Genomic DNA, 23,955 nt, shown 5'->3' on the forward strand with positions numbered 1-23,955 from the left:
TCCCTGCCGTGGGCAGCAGTGGCCCTTTTGCAGCTGCCTGGTGTCACAGGGACAGGGGTCTGGGGTCCGTAAAGGCACCATACACCCTTCCTGCCCTCCTTGGGTGGGATAACTGAGAGGTGCATACCCCAACAGGAAGAGCACAGAGTCCCCACCTGAGATTTTCCCAGTAGTTTTAACACCTTCCTTGGACCGTGCCACACAGTCTAGTGTGGGAACGTCAGTGTCCCTCCGCTGCCCTTCGCCTTCTGCACCGCCGCCAGCTCGGGAAGCCCAGCTCGGATGGCAGTGTCACGGTCCCTGCAAGAACAGTGGTTTTGTCCGTGTCCTTTCCTCTGGGATTGAGGTTTAAACTGTTGGGATGCTATTTAGGTCTGGAGAATCTGGGCCTCTTTAGAGAGCACTAAGTTACATGCAAAGCAGTGCATAATGAGAAACCAGAAGTATTTACAAGAAGAACAACTTGAAGTTTATTTTATTTGATAATGCTTTTATAAAATGGCATGTTTTCATGTTTTAAATAACAATATGTATTTTAAATAATGAAATTACAGGACCTTTTTGTTCATACAATCCTAGAACTTCTGTTCTAAAATGCGTATGGGTTGAAAATATCTCTGATCTAGAGTGGGCTCTTCAGTCCCAGGCATTGCATTAAAAAGTAATTCTAAAGCAAAGGAATTTGTCCTCCTCATTCATCTACTAAATCTCCATGTATGATTACTTTTCACAACTCTGGAATTCCTGGACGCCAGACTTCAAGTTTTACAGAAACATTAGTTTCTGAGTCACAATCCTAACTGATTGTGAAGTATGACAATGTCATAAAATATCATATAATAATTTGGCTTGGTTTATGTCAACATTTTCTCTCCAACATAAATGCCTAAAGAATCAATAAACATAGGACTCCATGCTCTTTTTGATAAGAAAATCTTCCATGTTAAGAACACTGGCTGTTTAAATCATTAGTGGTCACATGCATCGCCATTAGATATAAAAATCCTTCCGTGACTGACGGATGAAATTTTATCTGGCAACCAATGTTGTTTTGTCTGCACTCTCCATGTCCTTCATATTCTACTGATTAATTAACATGAATTGGATAATAAAAATAAGGTAATTTTGTTTCTAGAAATTATGTTTGCCACAGAATATGGCTGACTCAGACAAAAATCTCAGAAATCTACACTGACTTAATCCTTAAACTAAAGTCAAAGAAGATACAGAAACTTTCTGATTAATCATTTGAGCTTCTGTTTAGTTCAGTACTACCACAGATACTGCTTTATAGTAGATGCCATGATGGATTTCAGACCCTGTTGAAAAGTAATAAAAGTTTATTCTGAAAATGTCCTACTGACAAAAATGGTCCAAGGTACAAGTGAGGGAATATAGCATTCAATATTTTTCCAAGCAAAAGCTTTCAGGGATTGATCCAGAGTTGGAGAAAGCATTTGATGTCCTTCCGCTGACTGCAGAGGAATTTGGATCAGCTGTTAAGGGTGGCATAGGGATCATCAGAACTAAGATTTCTTTCAACAAATAACAGACTGAGGAATTAGAAGCCTACATTAATTTGATTCTGCAGGGATTTTCTAACTATTTAAATAGGAAAATGTTATTAATACATTTTTTTTGTATCATACTTTCACGTTGTATTGTTTTCTTATAATTCTTTTCATCTGATAATTTCCAACAGCTTGAAAAATATTAATGAAAGTTAACAGAATAAACAATACAGAATCTCACTGTCTGAATCAGAGTCAAATATCTGATTTGCAAATTGATAGCAAAAATAGGGAGAAAGACTTGCAACTAATTTTGTTCCAAGTTCTTGAACTGATGCCTAACTCATTTTGGATGTCAACATTACAGTTTTGAACAGTTTTGGTTTTATGGTTACATAAGTATGTTAAAAAAAACGCCAAAATGCACACTCTGCTAAAAAGACTGTACATAGGTTGAAAAATGGGATCAAAAGTTGCCAAATATAATAAAGTCTTGGATCTTTTCTGCTTGGCAGTCTCACACATAGTGTAAATTGATTTTTATCTGTTTGGAACAATTTTAGTTATTATCACTTTTAACAGTTACTTTAATGCATGGATCAATTTACCAATACCAAAAGCCACTTGTGTATTGTTTGCACGTAGAACATTTATTTGGCCTCACATTTAAAGATCTCCTTCTAATAAGACACTAATGAAAGTCATCTGTATTATGCAGGTGCTCTACAACTGGGCCTGATGGGAAACAAAACTGAATTCCTGGGGTCTGCAGCAACAGGACAGCCAGCGATGCCACGGCCCCCCAGGCACTCTGTCATGGAGACAGGTACCTACAAGCCCATGGCCTTTCCTGCTAGCTGGAAAATCCACATTTGGGTAAAAAGCAGCCCTCTCTTTTGGCCAACTATTTAAAATAATGGCTGGCCACAAAAGCAAGATCTCTAGAGTAAATTTCTCTCTAGAGGAATGAAGGTTTAGCAGAAACAGCGAAAATGACCAGGCCTAAAGACCCAGAGAAACACATTTGATCAATCCCTTCAAACTTACAAAATATGACAGTAGATCTTTTCCTGTCAACACACTTGGTCTGCTACATCATAATCTGGAATATGATTTCTGATGTGTGGTTTGAGGAAAATGGTTTTGATAAGTAATGGCATGTGATTTGGTGGGTTTTGTTTGGGGGATTTTTTGTTTTGTTTTGTTTTTTCAGTGATTTCCATTGGAAAGATATCAACACCTATTTGGAGGAACTGACTGGAATTTTCACTAGGAAAATTCTAACACTTCCAAGATAATGAATCCCCATCTCTCATTTTCTTCACAGAAGTTAAGAGGCTGGTAAGGAATGACACCAAAATTATTGATTAGCCAGCCACAGTCGAATCAATTGAACCAGTTGCAGAAGCCATATGGGACATATAAAGGTGATATAATAATGTTTAACAACCAAATGCCACAGCAATTTCCCTCCAAACAACTTTCTGATTGAGCTGGCTCACTGGAAGAAAATGCAAAAAGAATGGGGCACAGGTTTCCCAAAAAAACCTGCCATTGCCAATGGAAGCCTGGCTGCTGGGATCTTCCCCTTGCTGAACCTCTCTGAACTCTATCAAAGAGTACCTCTGGCTACCAGAACTCATTGTGTAACTTCAGAGTGAAAATTCCCAGCTAAGAAATTGCCAGTTGTTTTTTTTTTTGGGGGGGGGGTTCCAGATAAGACCTATTTACAGGGAGTCTTTTAAGGAGAGCAGACGGGGCTCCTCAGTGTTTGATACAAAGCATATATTTCTGCAAAGGCTCTTCTCGATAAACAGCAGCTCGTATAATCTAAACCCTCCCCCCACGAGCAGCAGATTTGCAGATGACCTTGCTGCAAAAAAAAAAGAGAACAAAAAGAGATTATATCTTGTGGTTGGATTGCTATGATGATCTAAAGTTTACATTCACTGAATCTGATTCTTTCTACACTCACTGCAAAGTACCTCTTCCAACTTCATTGGAGGTACTGCAGACTTTAAAAAATATAAATGCTAGGAGAAGCCATCTCAGTCTACTGGCATGGTGCTTCAGAAAGATAATTTTGTGTTTAAAGATGTTTATTCCAGGAGGGGAATGTGTATGAAAAATTGTTTAACAATCTAATCTCCTGAGTCATTTCCATGAAATTATTGATGGATGTCTCTCACTGAGCATTGTAAAAAACAAAAGGAACTGGAAATTGCCCTGAAAAAACGTGATGCAGACCCAAGGATGCTTAGAAAACACGTCTGGGTTATAACGTCTGTCAAAAGCAAGTGAAATGTAAGTAACAGGTGATTCTTCAGTCTTGCTGGAGATGTAAATGTGCTTCTCTGTTGAATCAGAGAAAGGAAAATAGAAATGTATTTTCTATTGCCTCATCTGTAATAAGTTAGACTGGCAGCCTAGACTGTCAAATAGCTCAACATGACCAGAATTTATGCAATGGGCAGTTAAAGTGGATCTTGAACAGTCACTGTGATGAGTAATGAGTTTTGAGTTGGAACAAAACAAACTGTTCTCAAGTAATTTCTGTGGTTCACCTGCCACAATTTCCCATTCCCTTTCCCCTACTCCAGGCAAGCTTTCCAACAAATTCCTTGTATAAATGTAGATGCTAGTGGCAGAATTCTGTCTATCAAATGCAATGAAAGTTATGCCCTTCACTTCAAAGTAATAGGGATTTTCCCCTGGAAGTGTTGTTTGGATTACCGCTGAAGTTCGCATTCTCGGGTTGATCTGAGATGATTGTTACTTCTTTTTTATGTCAAGGGAAAATATTTGCATAACAAAATTCTTTCACTTTTATTGAAAGTGCATCCTGCGTTATTGCTTGCTAAAGTATTTTTTAATTTCTTTGCATATCTGGTTGATGAAGTTAAAGTGCACTGGTAAACAGAGCTGCAAAAAACCACAAACAATGGCAATGTGGCATTTTACCCCTGCACATGATATATGCAGCAGGTCACTGTGTAGATGCTCTGACTTACAGTGCTGAACTGAACAGGACAAGAAAATGCCATGTGCTCACAAGGCAATTATTTGTGCCTGGCTGATTCCAGCTGACTGCAAAGTGCCTCTCTCAAGCTCTCTGTCAAGGCTGAGTACTGATGCTGAAAAATGCAATGCAATATGTGGATAATGAAGAGCAGAACGGTTAAGAGGAATAAGCATAGAGATAGATGAAAACTGCTAATTCCCATCTGGCCTTGGATTTTTGTATAGCTTTTGGCAGATTTCTTCAGTCCAGGCCTTGATTTCTCCATTGGCAATGCAGAGGTAACAGTTTCCAGCTACTCTATTCCCCCAGTTGTCATAAGGAGCACGTGATGCTTGTATCACACTTTAGAGACATACTTTCTTGTTTTATTTATGCTTTCTTTTTTTAATAAAGCCTATGCTCAGCCAGACCGAGCAGTCTAGCATTTTTGAGTACCTTCTTGCCATAATACCAAATTTTCTTAAGCAAGCCTAGCAGAAGATCTACCAGGAAATGTAGTCTTGCATTCAGATTGTGTCTTCATGAGCTACGCACACACTACAAAAGAGGCAGAACAAACTTAGCCACTCACCAAGTCACCATTGCTAAACACATCTGTGGAAAAATCATATCTGAACATACAACTACCTTCTAACATAACTGTAACATGGCAGATATTAGGGGAGTTGAACTGAAGCTGAATAGTCCATCTCAGTTCTACCATTTCCTAAATTTTGGGTGCTTGACTTTGCAGTTGCTGTGTTTCTTTAATGAAGTTTTCTCATTTGAAATAAATTATTTGCTTAGATAACATTATCCAGATGATTCATAGCCACAGATCCATCAGTTGTATTTATAGTCAACATGTTGCCACAAGTGCTAGCTACAGGCAGCACTCATTGGCTTACACACTTACTTAAAGGTCAAAACAGAAGGAAGAGCATTATAATGGTCTTGCTGGCTGAAGTCAGATTTCATACTTTGCAGCTTCATTAGATGGCATTACATCACAGGATACAGACAAGCAAAGCCTGAATTGATCCTACTTGACTGAATTCTAAATGAATGGAAAATGACTACATCGTTTGCCAAAGAGCAGCAATAATAGCATGACAAATCTATGATTTCTATGAAGATTTATGTCTTTATAGCCCTTCTATTCAGTTTATGTGTTTCAGCTGTGGTCATGGAATTTGAAAAACAAAGACCCTTTTGCGAGATGATTTTTCAAGCAAACTGAAAAACTATATTGATTTCTTGGCATGTAATTTTAGAGTTTTTTCATTTCACTTAAAGGATCATGCCTTATCCCAAGCACAGAAACCTCATGGTATTTTGGAAACTTATTTTATTGCAATTATCAAAATGCCTTCTCCATTGTGCTCCGGAAAGAGATGGGAGCAGAAAAAAATCGGGCATGTATGTCATAAGAATTTATCTGGAGAGGATGAATCCTTTAATGAGTTGATATACAGGACAAAGTGTTAGGAATCTGGTCTTGTGGACTTCAGTATGATTTTGAGTAGTTCATCTCATGTCTAGTTCTGATTTTATGCTTCCCCAGATAATCTCATAAGAAGGATACTCTTGCAAAAGATATCTCTGGAAAAATTCAGAAACCAGCTTATTCAGAAGATGTAGAGAAGGTATGACATATCAGTTTACTACTGTGATCACAATCTGTTTTTCTGAAGAAGTTCTGTGCAATAGGGAATACACTATTGTCCTGGTTTCAGCTGACATAGAGTTAATTTTCTTTCCAGTAGCTGGTATAGTGTTGGGTTTTGGATTTAGGCTGAGAATAATGTTGATACCACACTGATGTCTTAATTGCTGCCAAGCAGTCAAGGTCTTTTCAGCTTCTCATACTGCCCTGCCAACAAGAAAGCGGGGCGCACCCAAGGGGCTGGGAGGGGACGCAGCCAGGACAGCTGATCCAAGCTGGCCAAAGGGATATTCCATACCATATGATGTCATGCCCCTTATATAACTAGGAGGTGGGCTGGGAGGTAATTTGGCTTGAGAACTAGCTGAGCATTGGCTTCGGTTGGTGAGCAATTGTGCTGTGCATCACTTGTTTTGTATATTGTATTATTATTGTTGTTGTTGTTGTTGTCGTCGTCGTCTTCTTTTTCTGTCCTATGGAACTGTCTTTATCTCAAGCCACAGGTTTTACCTTTTTTTTTTTTACCCCTTTTTGATTGTCTCCCCCATACCACGGGGTGGGGGGAGTGAGCGAACAGCTGTGCAGTTGTTTTAGCTGCCTGCTGAGTTAAACCCTCACAACTATATTTTTTCACATGAGTTCTTCACTGTGTGATGAACAGACAGTTTTATTCTTTTCCACTTCCTGCCATATTCTTTCAGGCAGACTCTGTCACACAAAGTAAAAACAGTATCCTGAAAACAGTTTTATTCAACATACTAACTGGGAGATTCACTTGCAGAGAGTCATCTAAACACACAGGTCTGGCAAGGAAAATGCAGAATAACCCTCTCTTTAGACAAAACTCAGTCTCAGATAAAAACCCACATTTTTCTCTCAAGATGAACAATTGCTTATTTTGGAATTCAGGAAGCAACACTTCTCAACCACTTGGCATAGCAGAGGATGGTTTGTGAAAAATCAGGCAATAAGGAACCCTTCCATTGCTAAAATGAAAACGCTTGCATGTGCTGGGATTTGAAGTTCCACATTTTCTTTGCTGGTCTCTCTTAAAATATGTTTTGACCAGCTTGCATGAAAAGAAGGAATGGAACAAGATGTCCTCTTGCCATGTCCTGTGGGTGTGTTTTGAGTGTTGGGCTTGTAATGAAGGCTAATGCTCTCTCTTTTACTAAACTTTCCTCCTTTTACCATTTGAGATTACCGCATCCCCAAAACAGATTACTCAACTAGCCAGGCAAGTCTAACCCTGTGACATGGTTGTATGGTTAAAGCAGAATCTGAGTCCACAAATCTGGCTATGAGTTACAAAGTTTGTGTCCAAGAATAAATGAAGGGGTACCATGACCAGGCAGAGCACTGCCTGCTCTGGATCTAGAGAATGAAGAGCATGCCAGGAGGAAGGTGTCCAAGACTTGGACACGGTTGGGCTTGATGATCTTAAAGGGCTTTTCCAACCAAAACGATTCAGTGATTCTAACAATTGCACTGCTCTGGGCTTTTTCAGAAGAGAGCCTGAAGAGAAGAAAGGGATACGTATAGTTCAGTGGAAAAGAAATCAGGATCCTATAGAAGCAAGAAAAAAACATTTTGAAGTTATTAATAAACAAAAGAAGATGATCAAGAGCTCTAAAGCTTTGAACTGCTGTAGAAAGTATTGTTTTTCTTAAACACGGAACAGTAGAAATTTAATACTAGTAGGGATTGACACCAGAACAAAGGAGTAGACTTTGCTTCTGGAGTAATTTTGATTACAAAAAAGATTATAAATTTCATCCTGATTATAATAATTATTTTGGCCTTCCATTTCAGCACTATTCTAGTAACAAAATTCAATAACATCAGTTACTGGAGCCTATTTCTGTGGCATTTGGTTGCCTGTTTGTCAATATGCATTTGCAGCAAAGAAGCCCTGAAAGGTTTGGGGGTTGGATTTGATTCAAGCAACCATCCTAACATCTGAAAGCTTATCCAATCTTTCTGCATGTTTCATTTCTTGAAAAAGAGAAAAAGCCATTGGAAATTTCACAGACAACCCTTCTCTGAGATTTCTGCCACTTCTGATTCTGCTCTTAAATGGAAAAATGGAGGGAAAAAATCTGTGTCAAATACTTTAGATATATATTAAATTTGTTTCTTTACTTTTTCTGTAATTCAAGTGAATGAACCCATTTTCAGTGTTGAAGACACAAGCAGATATAGGCACAATCATCTGAAAAGACCCTGGGTATCTGAAAACATGAAAAAAGAAAATGAGATAAAGAACATGTTGAAGGGGAGAGGGGTCTAAGAGCTTTTTCTACAGCAGCTGTAGTTTGATTGTAAAAGACATCCTGGTTCGAACCTCTAATAGCAGGTCAAAACCACTATGGCCACATGACATAAAATTGGATCTGTTATGAACACACTCATCAAAACAGTCTGATTGCTTAGCTTGGTATTTTAGTATAGCCCTCACTTCAGTCTGAGTATCAGTTGTCCTCCTGCAAGTAGCCTGAAACTGGTGAAAAGGTCCCTGAGGCAACATACAACCTTTCACACAACAGAAATACAGCTGTGTGCCAATACCTGGATCAAAACTAGGTGCTATGGCAATGCACAAAACAGATCAGAAAATGAGAAAATGTCCAAATTAAGGAGGAAGACAATTTGGGTATAAAACACAGAATAGATTGCTGAAATGGAAAAACAAAGAAGGAAGTGCTTTCAAACTCTTAATCAATTCCTTCAGTAATTCCATTTTCCTCCTATTTCTGCCTCAAATAACATACTGTCTTGTTAGGAGATGTCAGCAAGTCTGGAAGAGTACAAAGCTGTGGCATTGCATGGTTGCATAGTAATATAATCCATTTTCAAAGGTGATACAAATTGAAATCAAGAAGAAACTTGCAGATAGCACAGAAAAGGCTTTTTAAAAGAAATGAGAGACTTGCTTTTTAACAACTGTTTAGCTTTCAAACAGAGCTGCCTTTTCGGTGCAATAGAAGCAGAGGTATATAGGCTCCTGTACTGGGATTCTGCTAGGACACTAGCATGCTATACACGCAGGATCGTCCTAGCGTTTCCAAGAAATCAGCTAAACAGCTTACAGGAGGGGCAAGGGGAAAATGGCTCAAAGCCCCATCCAACCTGGCCTTGAACACTTCCAGAGCAAGCATCTGTGCTGACTTGTTTCATGCCCTGCTGATGAGAAGATGCTACCAGTGAAGTGAGATGTATTTCATTATAACTGATGACTACAGGATCAGACCAATATTTATGAGATCCTCAGTCTTGCTGGATCAGTGAGCCACTGGTGATGGGAGAAAAGAAGTGCAGAGATCCTGCTGGTCTCCCATCCAGCAACCATTCCTAGGGAAGACAGGTTTGGAAAAAGCAACAACGAAAGTGTAATGGCCCCATGTCTGAGAGCTGTGGTGTTACCCTGGGTATATGGTCATGGCTTCACTGATTTATGTATTATATATCAAAAGAAAAAAAACAATGCAACAGCAGGAATGAGTCTGGTCTTTTTGCTGTTTTCTTCCTCTTCTCTGACAGCAGAGTATCTGCATCATGAAGACTGTTTTGCTAAACTTTTTCCTGATAGACTAGTTTCTGGCCACCACTTTTTCCCACTCATAAGTGATTCTTCTGTGTTCCCTATCCCTACTCAGAACCTCCTTCCTACTCTCTGAGTACACCTCAAAACCCAATTACCAGGCATCCCTTCTCTGATCTGTATAGATACCAGATGGGCCTTTGGACGTCATCATGCCGACATCCCGCTGATCTCCCTTCTTCCTGTCCAGCCCCTCTATCACCTATCTCCAGTCCTTTTTTTTTTCTTTCTTTTTTTTCTTTCTTTTTTTCTCTTTCTCTTTTTATTTTCTTTTTTTTATTATTCTTTTTGTAATACACTTTTTTAATGTCTAGGGCTGGGAGGAAAAAATCCTCAGCTGCCTATCTAGAAGGAACATTTCTCCTGAGCTGCCCTGTAATGCCCCACAGGGCATTAACCATGTATCCCTCCAGCGAGTTCCTGCAAAATCATGGGAAACAAGGGATGGGGTGAAGAGGCACCCTGCACCTCATCCTCTCTTGCTCTGTACTCTGCATCATCTCATAAAATCACGTGTCCTTTCCTTGTTCAGGACACGCTGCTCTTGTCTCTGAACAAAAAGCTGCAGTACAACTCAGCACGATGCAAGAATCCTCGTGGAGTACTAAAATATCTGGCATTACTGTATGAGTCTTTTGTGATAACTGAGTTAGTTTTTTAATGACTTCATTTCTGAATCCTTAGTGATGTCAAAACTGAGAGGCAGTCTTTTGGGAATTTTCATCTAAAACATCACTTTTTTTGAAGACAGTGTATCCCTTGACAGTGACCAGGATTCCTGCCAGCATAAACACAGACTTTTTTTTTTTTATATTGGACCGTCTGTGTGTGATTCAGTTAAATGGAGGCTGTAGTCCAGAGAGAGGTATAAAACATCAGCTATTGTGCTTCTGGCATTTTCTTTATCTTCCAAAAGGAGCAATCTTGGTCTTAGAATTTTTTTTACTTTTTTTATGAGTAAATTCTGGACAATGTCCTGATTACAAATTCTGGGCAGAGCATAATGCAGAAATGTCTTGCTGATTTTTGAAAGAATTTTTGAAGTCACAATTCCTTCAATTCTACATAAAATAAGAAATATTAAGGTCAAACAAATGTCAGCTTCAAAGGCAGATTGCTCAAGGCACTTACAGTTCTGTATACCTCAAAATTTTCTGGTGATTCTGGTACGACAATAAGATTCCCAGAAGTCAATTCAGTAAGACACTGTTCACATAATGCATAAGGACAGCAAAATCCATATGGCAATGGTCAATATTGATTGATGTGGTAGTTATTGCATCTTTCCTGTTCAGAAAAAAAAAAAACAGCAAAAAACACTGCAAATTCTAAACCTCTGCAATGTAACAGAACTAAGAACATTATCTGGTATGAATATGGTCAGAGACTTTGTTACGGAGCAAAACACAGTAAATATAGACCAAAAGAATTACTAAGAGAATGTGGCTGGAAGATAAAACCAACAAGGGTGCTGGAGGGAGCACAAGGGAAACTATTTATTGAACCATAACCTGTTCCATATAGGGTAAAAACTGGTTTACTCTTCCCAAGCTTTATAGAGTTTACTGGTTCATGAATTTAGGTCAGGAAAGATATAGTTAGCTAAAATATTTCTTCTTTAATTTGTATTACATTAAAAAACAACATGTATGTATTTCTTTCAGCTGGCATGTTTATTTGATCAAAGGCTTTTTCTGGGTCATATTAATTTATGAACGAGACTCCCATGGTGCTTGAGCACTGGCTTAACATAACCTATGCATGACCTTTGAGCTTGTAAAGTATTTAAAAAAAAATATTAGCAGTCTTTCTTTGGACTTGTCAGAGATTATTTATGGGTTTTGCACTTTTATATGTCTGCTTTTAAACTTTGCCAGACAAATACCAGTTATGAAGATTTGTGTGTCTGATACTTCAGTACCTCTTCATGTAAGATAAGCAGATGATATTAGCTCCTTTTTATAATGTGCTATAAACAAGTATGGATATAAACATACACACACACACACATATTTATGCTGAGCTTGCTCAGTTTCAGTTACTGACATTCCACTGACAATACTGACAAAACCAACAAGCCTGGACCAAGATTTGCCAATGTGTACTTAATGGATCATGGACTTCAGAGACAGTAAGGCAATTGAAGTTCACAAGGTTAACTTTCCAGGGTTTTCTTCATACTAGAAATGACTAATAGCCCATGTTACAATGATCATCTGACCCCAGCATATCCAGGTTGCAAAAGGTTTTCCCACTACTGGACTAAGCTGTCTTCTTAAAATAAAAAATAAAAAATATTTTAAAGATTATTGTAATAAATGGTAAATTTATCACCTGCTTTGCTACAGTCCAAAGGTCTAATCATCTCCACTGATGGGACCCATGTCTTATTTCAAGACTAAATGTTTCTGTGTTCAGACCCCTCTCATGGATCTAAGCCACATGCTATCACACTGCTATGCATGTTTAACAAAACACTGAAAGCATCTGGCCTTTGACATCTATAGTCTTCATGTAAGTAACTAGAATGTGTTATTAAGGTCATCTCAGCCTTTTCTTCAATACACTTATGAGTTCGAAGAAATATTTACACCATGCAAAAGAGCACAGTGCAGAGACCCCTAACCAATGACCACTATGGGCGCCTTCATGGCATGTGCGCTTGATGGAGGCAACAGCTCAAGCTCTAGCCACATCTCTGCGCCTCAGCTCGTTAGTCCAGATGAAATTATCCAGTAAGTTATATCTATGGGGTCTGCATTTGGAGATCTAGATGTAACAGCTAGGTCAACAGTACAACTGGGCAAGTTCCTTTAATATTGGAATCCAGGCGTGGTCTTCCAGCACCATATCATTGTTCAGCTCTCTGCAATACCTCTACAACATCTTTTTCAATTGTGAATGTCTTGAACGGAATACAATAATCTCCATATAACCTACCATTTGATCAGAAGCTGATCGTGGGAAAAAGCCCCAAATACTGACACTTCTCTCAGGCTATTTGTAAAACGGGGGGTGGGGGTGGGGGTGGTGGTTGTATGTACTAAATCATGGCAAGGGCCCTGTACCTGACCACTGCCCAGGCATCTCAGAGGGATGCAAAGTGACAGAGCACCCACTGGGAGCAGGACTGAGGGGCATTTAGAAATGTTTACAAGAAAAGATTGAGGGTAGGTAAGGAAACGATATAGAGTTGTACATATTACTATAACCTTTTGCTCTAAATACTTTTAACCCTGAAAGTTTTATTTGGAAGATGGTGTTTGTATGTCATTGACAGTTAATGGTGACACTGATTCCCAAAGGAAACTCATCCATCTCCCAAACTCAGATCAGCTTTCCATGTCGATAGGGTGCCAAAGCTGCTCAACACTTTGTCATACTACTACTTCTTTTCCAGTTTCCATGCAAAGAAATATGCTGTCACCCATGGCTTCATCTCAGTGATGAAATCAAGTCAAGGACAGGATGGAGAAGTACAAATATTGATCCAGAGTCTGAAACTCAGTCATGCTCTTCTGTGCTTCATTTTTCTGCCCATGTAGCAGAGACAGAATTTTCCAACTGATCATGAACCGTAAAGGTAAGACCCACTATGGAGCATTAGTTATTCAGAACCACAATAAAACCAGTCATTTAAATTAGGAGAGAAGAGGGGAAAAGGCAGTAGAACAATTATATTTACTGCTGAGGGTGCATCATTCTAGCATGAAAATTTGTATGATAACCCTGCAAGCTGAAATAGTGGACATAAACCAAACTCATTAGGCAGAAGCCATTTAGGACTGATTTACCCTGCAATAGGGTAGATGCATATCATCCCATAGCTAATGCAACTATGATAAATTTGGTACTAGGGTACCCAGTGCTGAATGCTCCCAGGTAGATATAGCTCAGGTCTCATTTGAATAGCCATAATTTAATTGCGGCTTAATAATTGTGGCTTAATAAAAAAGGAGATAATAGAATTTTTTCATTTACTTGAGAAGCTTTGTCAATTGAAATAAATCATTTCATCCTGTTAAACCATTTCACAGTGAATATGCGCAAAGGGGAGTAGAGCCTATTTCAAAGCACTCAGCAGTCAACCAAAGTGACATCTCTCTGACAGGTGACACATTCCTCCTTGCAAGTTTCGGAAATTTAACACAGTGCATAGACTCTTGTTCAATAGTTATGTAATGTTCACAGCTCCTAAGGGAAAGACAGGGATATCACACAGAAGGAGAAGTTCTTGTACACATAAAGTAAGCCAATATTCAGATTCTGTCAATATAAAAGAGCTGGTGTCTGTTTCCTAATCTATTGTAGGAAAGAAAAATTATGCGCACAGCCTCTTATCTGTCAATTCTAGCCTCCCCCTTTTCAGCCAGTCAGCAAGGCAGTACCATATGCAGTGACCTGGGCTAATTATTTATTTATGGCAATTGTTCATGTATTAAGCAGACAGAATACTTAAACAGTAAAGTTGCTTCCTTCCACAACATGTTTACTGACTGAATTATATGGATCACAAAAGGAAAGGATAAAAAAAAAAAAAGTAGTAAGCTTACATAATTTCCCAATAAAGCTCTGATTCTCAAAGACATTTAAGCATCTAAGTCCCAGTGACATAAGTGCCTTCCACTGCTTATAGATACAGACCAAAGGTTTGGCACAGGTGCCAGAATCCACACATACCTTTTTGGTCCATCAGAGTAGCTTTCTTTTTAATGTTTTAGTCAATGGCAATAGACTGGAGGAATTCTGAAGAGCAGTTTGAATTAATCAAAGAGGGATGTTGGTTAATATAAGCTCAGCAATTCCTGCTGGAGAAAAACAAGTTAAGAATTAATAGATATAAACACTACGCCCCCCAAAAATGCTTTCTCCAGATGATAAAATGTTCTCCTTCATCTCCAGTTTGTTTCCAATTTCTGACTTCATCATGGACACTGAGTCACTTCAGTTCTGCACTAATTTCGTCTTCCACCTTCTTCCACCTTTCAGTTTCCTTAATCCAAATTCCATCTTTGCTGAAGTGTCAAGCTATTAAATAAATATCAAGATATTATTTACCAACAAATAGTGAGAAATAATTAAGAAAACCATTCTGTATGTAAAGAGAGGAAATACCTGAAATCTGCAATGTGACAATGGCTCCTGATTATTTTTTTTTTACCCCTGAATTCAGAGAAAAACAGAAGGAGCTCAGCCTGTTGTTTGGGCTACTGAAGTCGCATTCAGAATATGGTGTAAAACTGATCATTAAAACATAGCACTTTAAGAGGAAGAAAACCAGCACTAGGTAATCAGAAGTACTCTAACATGTTAGGTACAAAATGAGATCTTTGGTATGTTCCCATAGGCTTTATTCAGGCAAGCCAACTATTTGAATTGAATTCGTCTGCTTGGAATTAGGTTTGATTTCACAAAGATAAAATGCCTGCAAGACATATAGGCATATGGGATTCAGATGATTGCAGCTGGTGACTTCAGGGTCATTATTTTTAACCTTTTGGACAATTTTTGCCTGGAGCAGATGTGGATCCAGCATTCCCCAGAAAATGCTGGCATTTCAAGCACAGTGGCACCGGTTTGAGGCTGGAGAGTTTATTCAGCAGACTGTAAGCCCTTCTTTGCTCAATAAATTAGCTTTTTTTATTTCCAGAAATAATATAAATTTCCCAAATAGCTGATAAATATTCTTCAGTCAGAAAAAGCTGCAACATGGAAAGGACTTGAAGATGCATAGGAAAGTCCCCTGCTTCCCACGAGGCTGGTAGCCAGCAGTCCCAAGAGGAAGATCTCTGGGGTTGAGCTGTGGCTGCCTGGTTGCTATTTTGACCAAGGGAGGGTCTGTTGGCTTCCTGGATCCATCAGTTGGTCATGTTTTTACTGGATTCATCATCTCTCAGTTGGTGTTTGGCTCTGTCTGATGTGTGTTGCTTGGGCAGACACATCAGGTCGAAATGTTGCTTCTTGCTGACAGTGCCCGGTTTGGTGCAGTCAAGGAGCAGTAGTTAGAGCACAGTCTGGGGTTATTGCAGCTACGGCTCCAAACCTATAATCAACATGAAATGGAGCATAACTGCTCAGAAACTGTGGCTTATCTGCAGAATAAGTCACCAGGCATCCACTGGCCACTGACAGCAGGCAAGTCAGAGGAGCCACCCTGGAAAGGACAGCAGCCTGCTCCAGGCCCTTGTGCCTTTTCCCAGTCATGATACATGTTTCACGTACACATAGGCACCATGGTGCTGTCCTCTCACTAAATGAAGATATATGGACAGTTTAGCCCAGCCTGAAGATCACTGACAGGACAGTAGGCCAGCTGGTGTGTCTGGGGTCATCCAGGGTGCCAACCGCACAGATTTGAGCTGAGACAAGTAGATACACTGAATTCACAAAGAGTGATTCTCCTGATCAAAATAACAAGTTCTTAGGCAGGAACAAAGACTGAGATTTCCAGTGATCAAATTAGGTGGATAAACAAGAGAATGACAGAAAAAAGAGCTGTGGCTGGGTCACGTAGGTCATCCAACTGACAGACCAGGACATCCAGGACAGAACTCTTGATGTCAGTGTCATGATAAGTTGGAATTAACTCAGTGCAGGGCAGGAAGATGAGCAGAGAGGCAGACTTGGAAGAGTTAAACCACAGGAACAGCCAGGCACTCAGAAGATTTACTGTAGGTGGAATTTCATTACACAGAGAAACTCATGGCTAGAATAAGCTGCCAAAGGAAACAATAGAAGCTACTACCTTACTTTAAAGACTTAAGAAAATATTTAAAAGAAATAAATATTTGGTAATACATCTGCCATCTCAAAGGATACCTGGCTTCCTTTCATCCCTACAGTGTTCTCTAGTCCAGCTGCAGGATATTTTTCCTCATCACACTGTTAATTCTTTTCTCTTTTTTTTTTTTTTTTAAAACACCTTTTATAGATTAGGCTTAAAAGCAGCATCTGCTACATTTTAAGTTGGTTCTCTATGCTCACCCAAGCTACCGATAGTCCCACTCCCAGCAGAATGGATGAAAAAGCAGCTTTACTCCGCCAAGAAAATGGCTGTGTCGCCCCCCAGGCTGTATCCCAGCAGGCTCAGAGCTGCTCTACTCATTGCCTGGCATATGGAGTAGAGGGCACTCTGACATCTGCTCCAGGCTGGAGAATATGCTGACACTTAGCTATCTCTCTCTGCTTGCAAGTTGACCTGTAATACTGGAGTTTGGCTCACTCGTTCTGCAGACAGGCAGGGCATAAGGCACTTCATGGGACCATGAAGGAAGATGCTCTAAATCTCTAACCTCAGCTGCAACAGCAAAAGAGAGTTAAAAAAATTAAGTTCTGAATTTGGAAGTTATGATTAATTTGTGTGTGGGGAAGGAGAATTATACATGTATTAGTTTCAGCATGTGAGGAACATATTTTTGCCATTACCTAAGTAATGAAGCTCCAAGGACAAGAAAAAGGAACTTGGAAGCCCTATTTTTCCCATTTTGATCCAATAGCAGCGGGGGTCGGTGCCTCCTATGTCAGCTTGTTATAATGAAGAGTTACGAAAAGGTTTTTCTACTTGTCAGCTTTCTGACAACTCTTGAATGTGGTAAAGGTGGGCTAAGAGATGATTAGTCACCACCTGCCTCTAACAAACAAGTTCTCTTGAGTAACTCATGTGAAATGTTTAACTATGAATAAACTCATTTAAAGCACCAGCTCTACCAAAGGCTATCTGATGGCGACTGGGCCCTGTTCCTCTTCCCAGGAGGTGTCTTGAGCACTGTCCCACAGCGCAGATCTGCAGCCACATGCTCCAGTCCTGAGCGCCTCAGGATGCCAGCGGGGAGAAAGCCAGGGGAAGAGGCAGAAAGAGCAGTTTATGTGTAAACAGTGCGTAACAAGTATTTTGCATTTTGCTTCATGTCCCATTAGGCATATTTGGACAATACAAGAACACTGGGTGTAAGGACCTGGACACTGTTCCTTGACCATAGGCTGCTTCCCCTGCAAGGGGAACACGTGCATCCCGACCGCAGTACGACAGCCGCAGCTGTCCTTCAGTGCTACGCTGTGCTGCTGGAATGGCGCAAGGAGCTTGAAATGCCCTTCCTGCATGTTTCTGTGCCGGGTGTGTTTCATATGTACATATTATCAATAGGAACAACAAAACCAGTAATACATATTATTTTATTACTTACTGTTGCCCTTTACTTCCTCCTCTCTTCTACCATTTTAATCGAGTTCCCAGCCTTGTACTTTCAGTCCACTACACTTCTTGCCTTCTTTCTCCCATCTCCTTTATTTAGACTCTCCAGTCCCACTGTATGTGTCAACACCAGTATATATTTTGCCCCCAAAGCCTAATACTAAATTCATAGAGCGCCTGCATGGTTACTCACACACACACACACACACAAAAGTATGGAAAGGCATAACAAAAAGAAACCTTATGTCTGAAGAAGTCAGTGCATGTCTTTAGACTTCACACTTTTCTGGCAGAAAATGGGTCCCTAATTTGTTACAATACTTGTCTAATAGTAGCAGGTAGTCCAAAAGCCAGCCCACACAAAACACTGCAGTCTGGGCTGCTGATACCTGAACTAATTCTTTTGCATATTGTGCCTTGGGCTGTATTCAAAACTGAGTTTGGCAGCATCCTTTTATCATTTAATTTGGAGTGTCTCATTCCTTTTCTCTGCTGGACTTGTCTTCATTCATTTCATAAATACACTGGGCACCAAGGGAAAGTTGGCAACACTCATTCAAGAGACCTGCTTGAAGAGAGAGCAGAAGATGATAATTGATGCCTATGTGAGATGACGAAGAAAAGGTCTGAAGAGCAAGCATGACAATAAACAAAGGAGTAAGTGGAATTGGCTTTAGAGTTTAGCTGCAGTGGTTGAGATATCAAAAGCTCGATGCACCACCTGCACAGTGATGGCATGACAGCTTCCATCCACATTCATCTAAGGATTGAGGTAAACATCATTCTTCCCCCTTTGCTGGGAGATGGGCTCTGCTCTCTTCAGGGGAGTGGGGGGGTGGCGTGTGCTATGTTCCCTTCCACATCATCCTGAAGTGAGATTGTTACGTTTCTACTTACCTGTTGAAAAATAGATCTTGTGTAGTGTTTTCCTTTCTTAGGAGCTGTGGGATGACCTAATAGGCTGCTAGATTAAAAAATGTCTTGAAAGATCTAAATGGAGGGAGAAACAGTATTGTAATTCAGCTGTTAAACCAAAGATTGTATATGTAGCATTAGCTGAGAGATTTTCACAGGTGAAAGAAATGAGTACCTAAGCACAGGTACCATTAAAGGAATTCATATAGGAAGGTAAAAGCAGCACAAGTTTCTGGAGAACAGGCAAACCAGAACCGACACTGATATTGTAATAGAGACTCATATCCAGGTGAGTCACGGAGAGTTTTAGACCATTTGAGAATAAGATATATTTTAGCAAGGCACATCAACCCATCAAATATAACGTTTGCTCATCTGATGCTGGGAATGAATGTATCTGCCCCTTGTCACTCTGAATTTTGGTTCTCTCCCATTCGGTTCTCCCATATTTTCCTATACAATGCTGAACAGAAAACCACCTTCAAGGTGTTCACTTCACAGTTCCCAAGGATCATATGGTTTCATTTAGATAAAAAGGTTAGGTGATTTACAAGGGACAAGCAAGTATCAAACACAGTCATTGCACCAATGCCAATTCCTTTTGAAGCACAAAATCCCACAGCTGCTGTTCTAAGTTCCCACATCTGCTCCAGGCTGGAAGAGTGTTTGCAGATCATAAAGGAGAATGAATCAGCGAAAGAAGAGCAACTTACATCCTTTGGCAAAGACTACAGGTGCAGGGTGGGTGGAAGCAGGGGCAAGGGGCAGAAAGTGTCATACAAATTTCTTCATCAAGCCTGGGGAGATGCCTGTTTTTATGCTAGCCCAGTTCCTGGAACACTTCCCTATGAAATACAGTTTATCATCCATTTTCTGGGGAGAATGCTTCCTTGATTCCCACAAAAGTGTATGTTAAAAACTTGATGGTATAATTTTGCTTCCATGTAAATTATCATCTCTCTATATAAAGAATATTTTCAGTACTTTCTGTATTCAGTTATACTATGGAGTGGGGTTCCTGGCTGTTAAACTGGACTTTGCTGTCTGTGTTTAAATTCTGTAGGATCTTTTATTTGTGAACAATCCATATTGCATCCATTTTATGACACGTTGGGGCAGGTATTAATTTAAAAGGCTTTAGTTCCAGTTTTGCCTCCAGCTAAGCAGACACAGCTGCAATTGAACTGTAAGGGCACATGAAAATCAAATGATCCGGACACCCACTCCCCTGTAATCCTTCCACCATCATCTGATATAGGACAGTCAAACAATTGTTGAGTCCGCTCTGAGATTAATCTACTCTTGGTTTAACAGGCAGAATAGCCCAAGTAGCTTTTTCTGAGACTAGACTTTGTATTTTCTAATACAGAAAAAAACCCCAAAAAATCCATTCCGTTCATAGAAAGCTGATCAAAGAGATGAAAAGTCTTACTTGTACTGACTAAAACTTTTTAATTTGCTGATTTGCTGAAAAATTCACAGATATGCTAGATAACATCCAGGGTCATAGTAAGGGTCTACAGAACCATCGCTGACAAGATGCATTAAATAAAACAATGAGGTACCTTCAGAGCTGGTGAGGTAGAATAATTTGTGCTTCTGCAAGCATGAATAGCTTGCAGAGTGAATAAGGAGCCCAAAGAGTGGAAGGAAGAAGTAAATCCAGAAAATCTCAGTTACACTGAATCCGCAAATGCTGTGCAGTTTATGGACACAATGATTGCTACAGAACTGACAATTACATTCACATTACTGATGATGCTTTCAACTATAAAGCCCTCACCTCAGTCCTGGTGTCAGAAGACAAAGTTGTTCAACACAAATATAAATTATCACATCGTTCTTCTCTGCCAATACTTCCAAGAAGAAGAAAACAAAAAAACCCCTCCAACAATCTGCATAATGTTTTTGCTCTCCTCTGTCACTAAGAGTGAAAACTTTATGGAAGACATAACAAGTCTGCAGGAAACTTTGAAAAAGAAATAAAATTTAGAATTTCTTTATATTCTATACATTAATTGAACTACCTGAAGAGGAAAATTAGATTAAAAGGGTGTGTTTTGTTGAAGGTAAAGGAAGGAAAAACACTTGCTCTAAAGTAATTATAGTTTGCAGGTGTGAAGTCATCTTCATTTTGATGTTTCTGACCTGAAATGGTACAGCTCGGTTGACTGACTGAAACCAATAGTACCTCAAGCATGGCTAAAATCTATTATTATTGTTGTTAATTAATAACTGTTGGTTTAAAAAGTACTTAATGTATTTTCCCTGTTTCTTCACAGTTAGAATATCCAAACGGATTTCATGGTTCCATTAGAAATTTAATTTTCTTCAAATGCTTTTCATGTCTCAAAATGTATTGCAGGAATTTAAAAGTAGCCACTAGATGAGTCCAGGTGGCACAGGGAATATCTGTGAGCCTAACCCAAAGCCACAGAGGACTTCATTTTTTGCATCAGGTTGTGTAAAAGGACATATCAGGATACAAGAACTCCAATCTAATCTAAAAGCTAAAGCTCAATGAATATAACTGACTCTACACAGCCTTAGATGCACACTTGTATTGCCATACTCAAAAATAAAATAATAACCATAAATGTGCTAGAATTCAAAGGTCTCTCTATTCTTCAGCACCCCGACAAGCTGTATGCAGTACACAAAGGTAATGAATCCCTGGTCCTTGATGCTAAGTGATGCTAATAACATGCCTACATTAAAAGTGTGTTATTCACCTCAGTACTTCTGAAAATTGCCAGAAAACTGCCCAAAGGTGACAAACGTGTAAATGAGCTCATTTTATTTCTTTTTGCAGAAAGTCTCTGTGAAGCCAATTCAACATGGTGTTTTCCTCCACAGGGCCAGTTTGCACAACAGAGCAATCCAAATAACATATTGTGCAATTCTTAAAGTATCCATGTTCCTAAAAGAAAGATACTTTCTGCCTTTTCTGTTTGTTTGCAGATATGTTCAGGATGGTGAGGGAAAGATTTCTTGCACCTGTGCTAGGAGTAACTGGACCTGAGAAACAAGCTGATGTGTTTGTGCTATGATAAGACATTTCCATGGTATTCCTTTCACTAAAGGAAGAGGAGGATGGATGATTTTTCATTAACAAATCAGAGTCTCCAATCCAAGCCACGTAAGTAGTGATGGACCAAGTGGCAAGTTCTTGGCGGCTTTTGAGGGAACTTTGAAATCAGCTCAATTCATTATTCTGGACACAGCCTATGCAACTATAGCAAGAGAGGCATTGTCAGATCAAAAGCCATTTTAATGACCCACAGGAGAGACCCTTTTAAGGTGAGCAGCTGGCTGGACAGAACTGGGGAAAGGGGATTAACAGAGTGATCTGCTCTTCCTCCTTCCTTGCTATAGCTGTTTGGTGCTTCAATGGAAAACCTGTTTCCAGTTTCACCAGTTTGTTATTTGTCAACCTAAGTAAACAGACCATTTAAAGAAATGTCATTGCATCGCAGGAGCCCAGGACTCACTCATTCTGTTCTGCTAGCTTGCTCCAATGCCAGGATTAACACCTGTGGTAGGAAAAGTAACATAACCACTAGCACTGTGTGTTGGCACTCTCACCAGCCCAGAACAGGCTCTCACTTGGAGTAGCCAAGTGCTCTCTCTTTCCCCCCATTTCCTTCTCCCCAGGAAGAAGAGATTTTTAAAGATTCAGAGGTAGATAAAGACCTTCAGCTAGCGCAAACTGTTGTGGCTTCTCTGACTTTTTACACAAGCTAAGGAACTGGTGCCAAGAGCAGAGTTATTTTCTGTAGGGAAGCAGGAGAATATAAATTTAATCCTCACACTCTGTTCCACTGAAGCTGGCATGAGCAGCCACTGCTGAGTGACTGCTGTTTACGTGTCCCACTTCCAGCTGGTTTTATGAGCATATGTTATATCTACAGGAGATCTGTGTAGGGAGAGGAAACAAAGACACTATGGAGCAATCTGTCTTCATCAACTGGAGAAATGCTTAAAAAAAGTACTTTTTATACATGGAATCAGAACTGCGCCAGTGCTGAAGAATGAGTTTTACAGGCAAATTTGAGGACCAAAGGGGCACCACTAGCAGTGAAAGCAGAGCAGTTCTGCTCAGGGTGGTGGAGCAGAGCAGGGATGTCCTAACTCTGCCCTGTCAGGAGCCGAGGTCTTTCCATGGAAATATCCTCTCCAGCACTTCACTATGGGCAGAAAGGACCAGAAGGTGTGGAGGAGACCTTGAAACTGCGGGATCTGCCTGGGTGGAGACCAGTCACACCCCGCTGCTTGCTGTGGGAGTGAGCTGCCCCCAAAGTCCATGCAAGCATCAGAGTTTGGACAGTGGCTCTAAGCAACCTCCCCACGGAGCTGCAGATGGGCCTGAGAGAAAAGGACTTTCACAGTCTCTGTGGTTGTGAGCAGTCAGCAAAGGGGAAGGTACTCTGCCTCTTTCAAAGGTAAAGCTTGCTTGCAGAAAAATCTCAGTCAGATCCTCATGAATCTTATCAGCCATTTTTCTTCCCCAAGCATTTTGTTACGCTTGCTAGTTACAAGATCACTTCAGATTTCAAAATGTTTAATGAAGAAAGGAAACATTTTGTTTTCGATGCTATGTGTCATCTGCCAACTGGTTACTCTTTATTGTGAACATTTGATTTATGTTGTGACAGCATGAAGCACATGAAAATAGGTAACTCACTCAGGGTAGTTCATTTTAGATACAAGAGATCCTGCATACCTTGATAAGTCCAGATCAGCAGTTCCCATATTTCTTCAGTTCTTATTCCCCTAAATTGGCTTCAGGGGGACACAGAGCTAAATCTTGAAAGCAGAAAATGGTATTTATGTTGCATTCAAATAGCTGAAGACCACCACTGTGAAGCTTTACTAGCATAAGGGCTAAGTCCTGCTATCTGATATCCAGCAGATTTTAGGAAGGAGCTTAGCTGAACTTACTACCCCAACCATCAGCTTTAACATTTTTGAGCAGGCACACAAAGCACATTTTCACCCCTTCTTCTCCCCACCAGTGCAATTACTTTCAAGCTTTTCTCACACAGAGCTAGTTCAGGATTTTGAGGAGAG

At 39.9% G+C, this 23,955-nt stretch overlaps 1 long non-coding RNA gene across 6 annotated transcripts in view; it reads right to left on the reverse strand.

Annotated features, from left to right (window-relative positions):
• Positions 1-23,955, reverse strand: part of LOC142601008 (uncharacterized) — a 42,557-nt gene that overhangs the window by 12,392 nt on the left and 6,210 nt on the right. For 2 of the 6 annotated variants that reach the window (XR_012834560.1, XR_012834556.1), the window contains exons 2-4: positions 10,923-11,066; positions 9,308-9,529; positions 156-300 (exon numbers count right to left, since the gene is read on the reverse strand). The exons of 1 other annotated variant lie outside the window; for it this stretch is intronic. This is a non-coding gene — a long non-coding RNA (uncharacterized LOC142601008). Of the gene's footprint in view, positions 1-155; positions 301-9,307; positions 9,530-10,910; positions 11,067-23,955 lie in introns of all 6 variants that reach the window. 3 more of the 6 variants (XR_012834559.1, XR_012834557.1, XR_012834558.1) reach the window with 3 other exon arrangements.

Source organism: Balearica regulorum, chromosome 3 (genome assembly GCF_011004875.1).
Source record: "Balearica regulorum gibbericeps isolate bBalReg1 chromosome 3, bBalReg1.pri, whole genome shotgun sequence".
Classification (NCBI taxonomy): Eukaryota; Metazoa; Chordata; class Aves; order Gruiformes; family Gruidae; genus Balearica; species Balearica regulorum.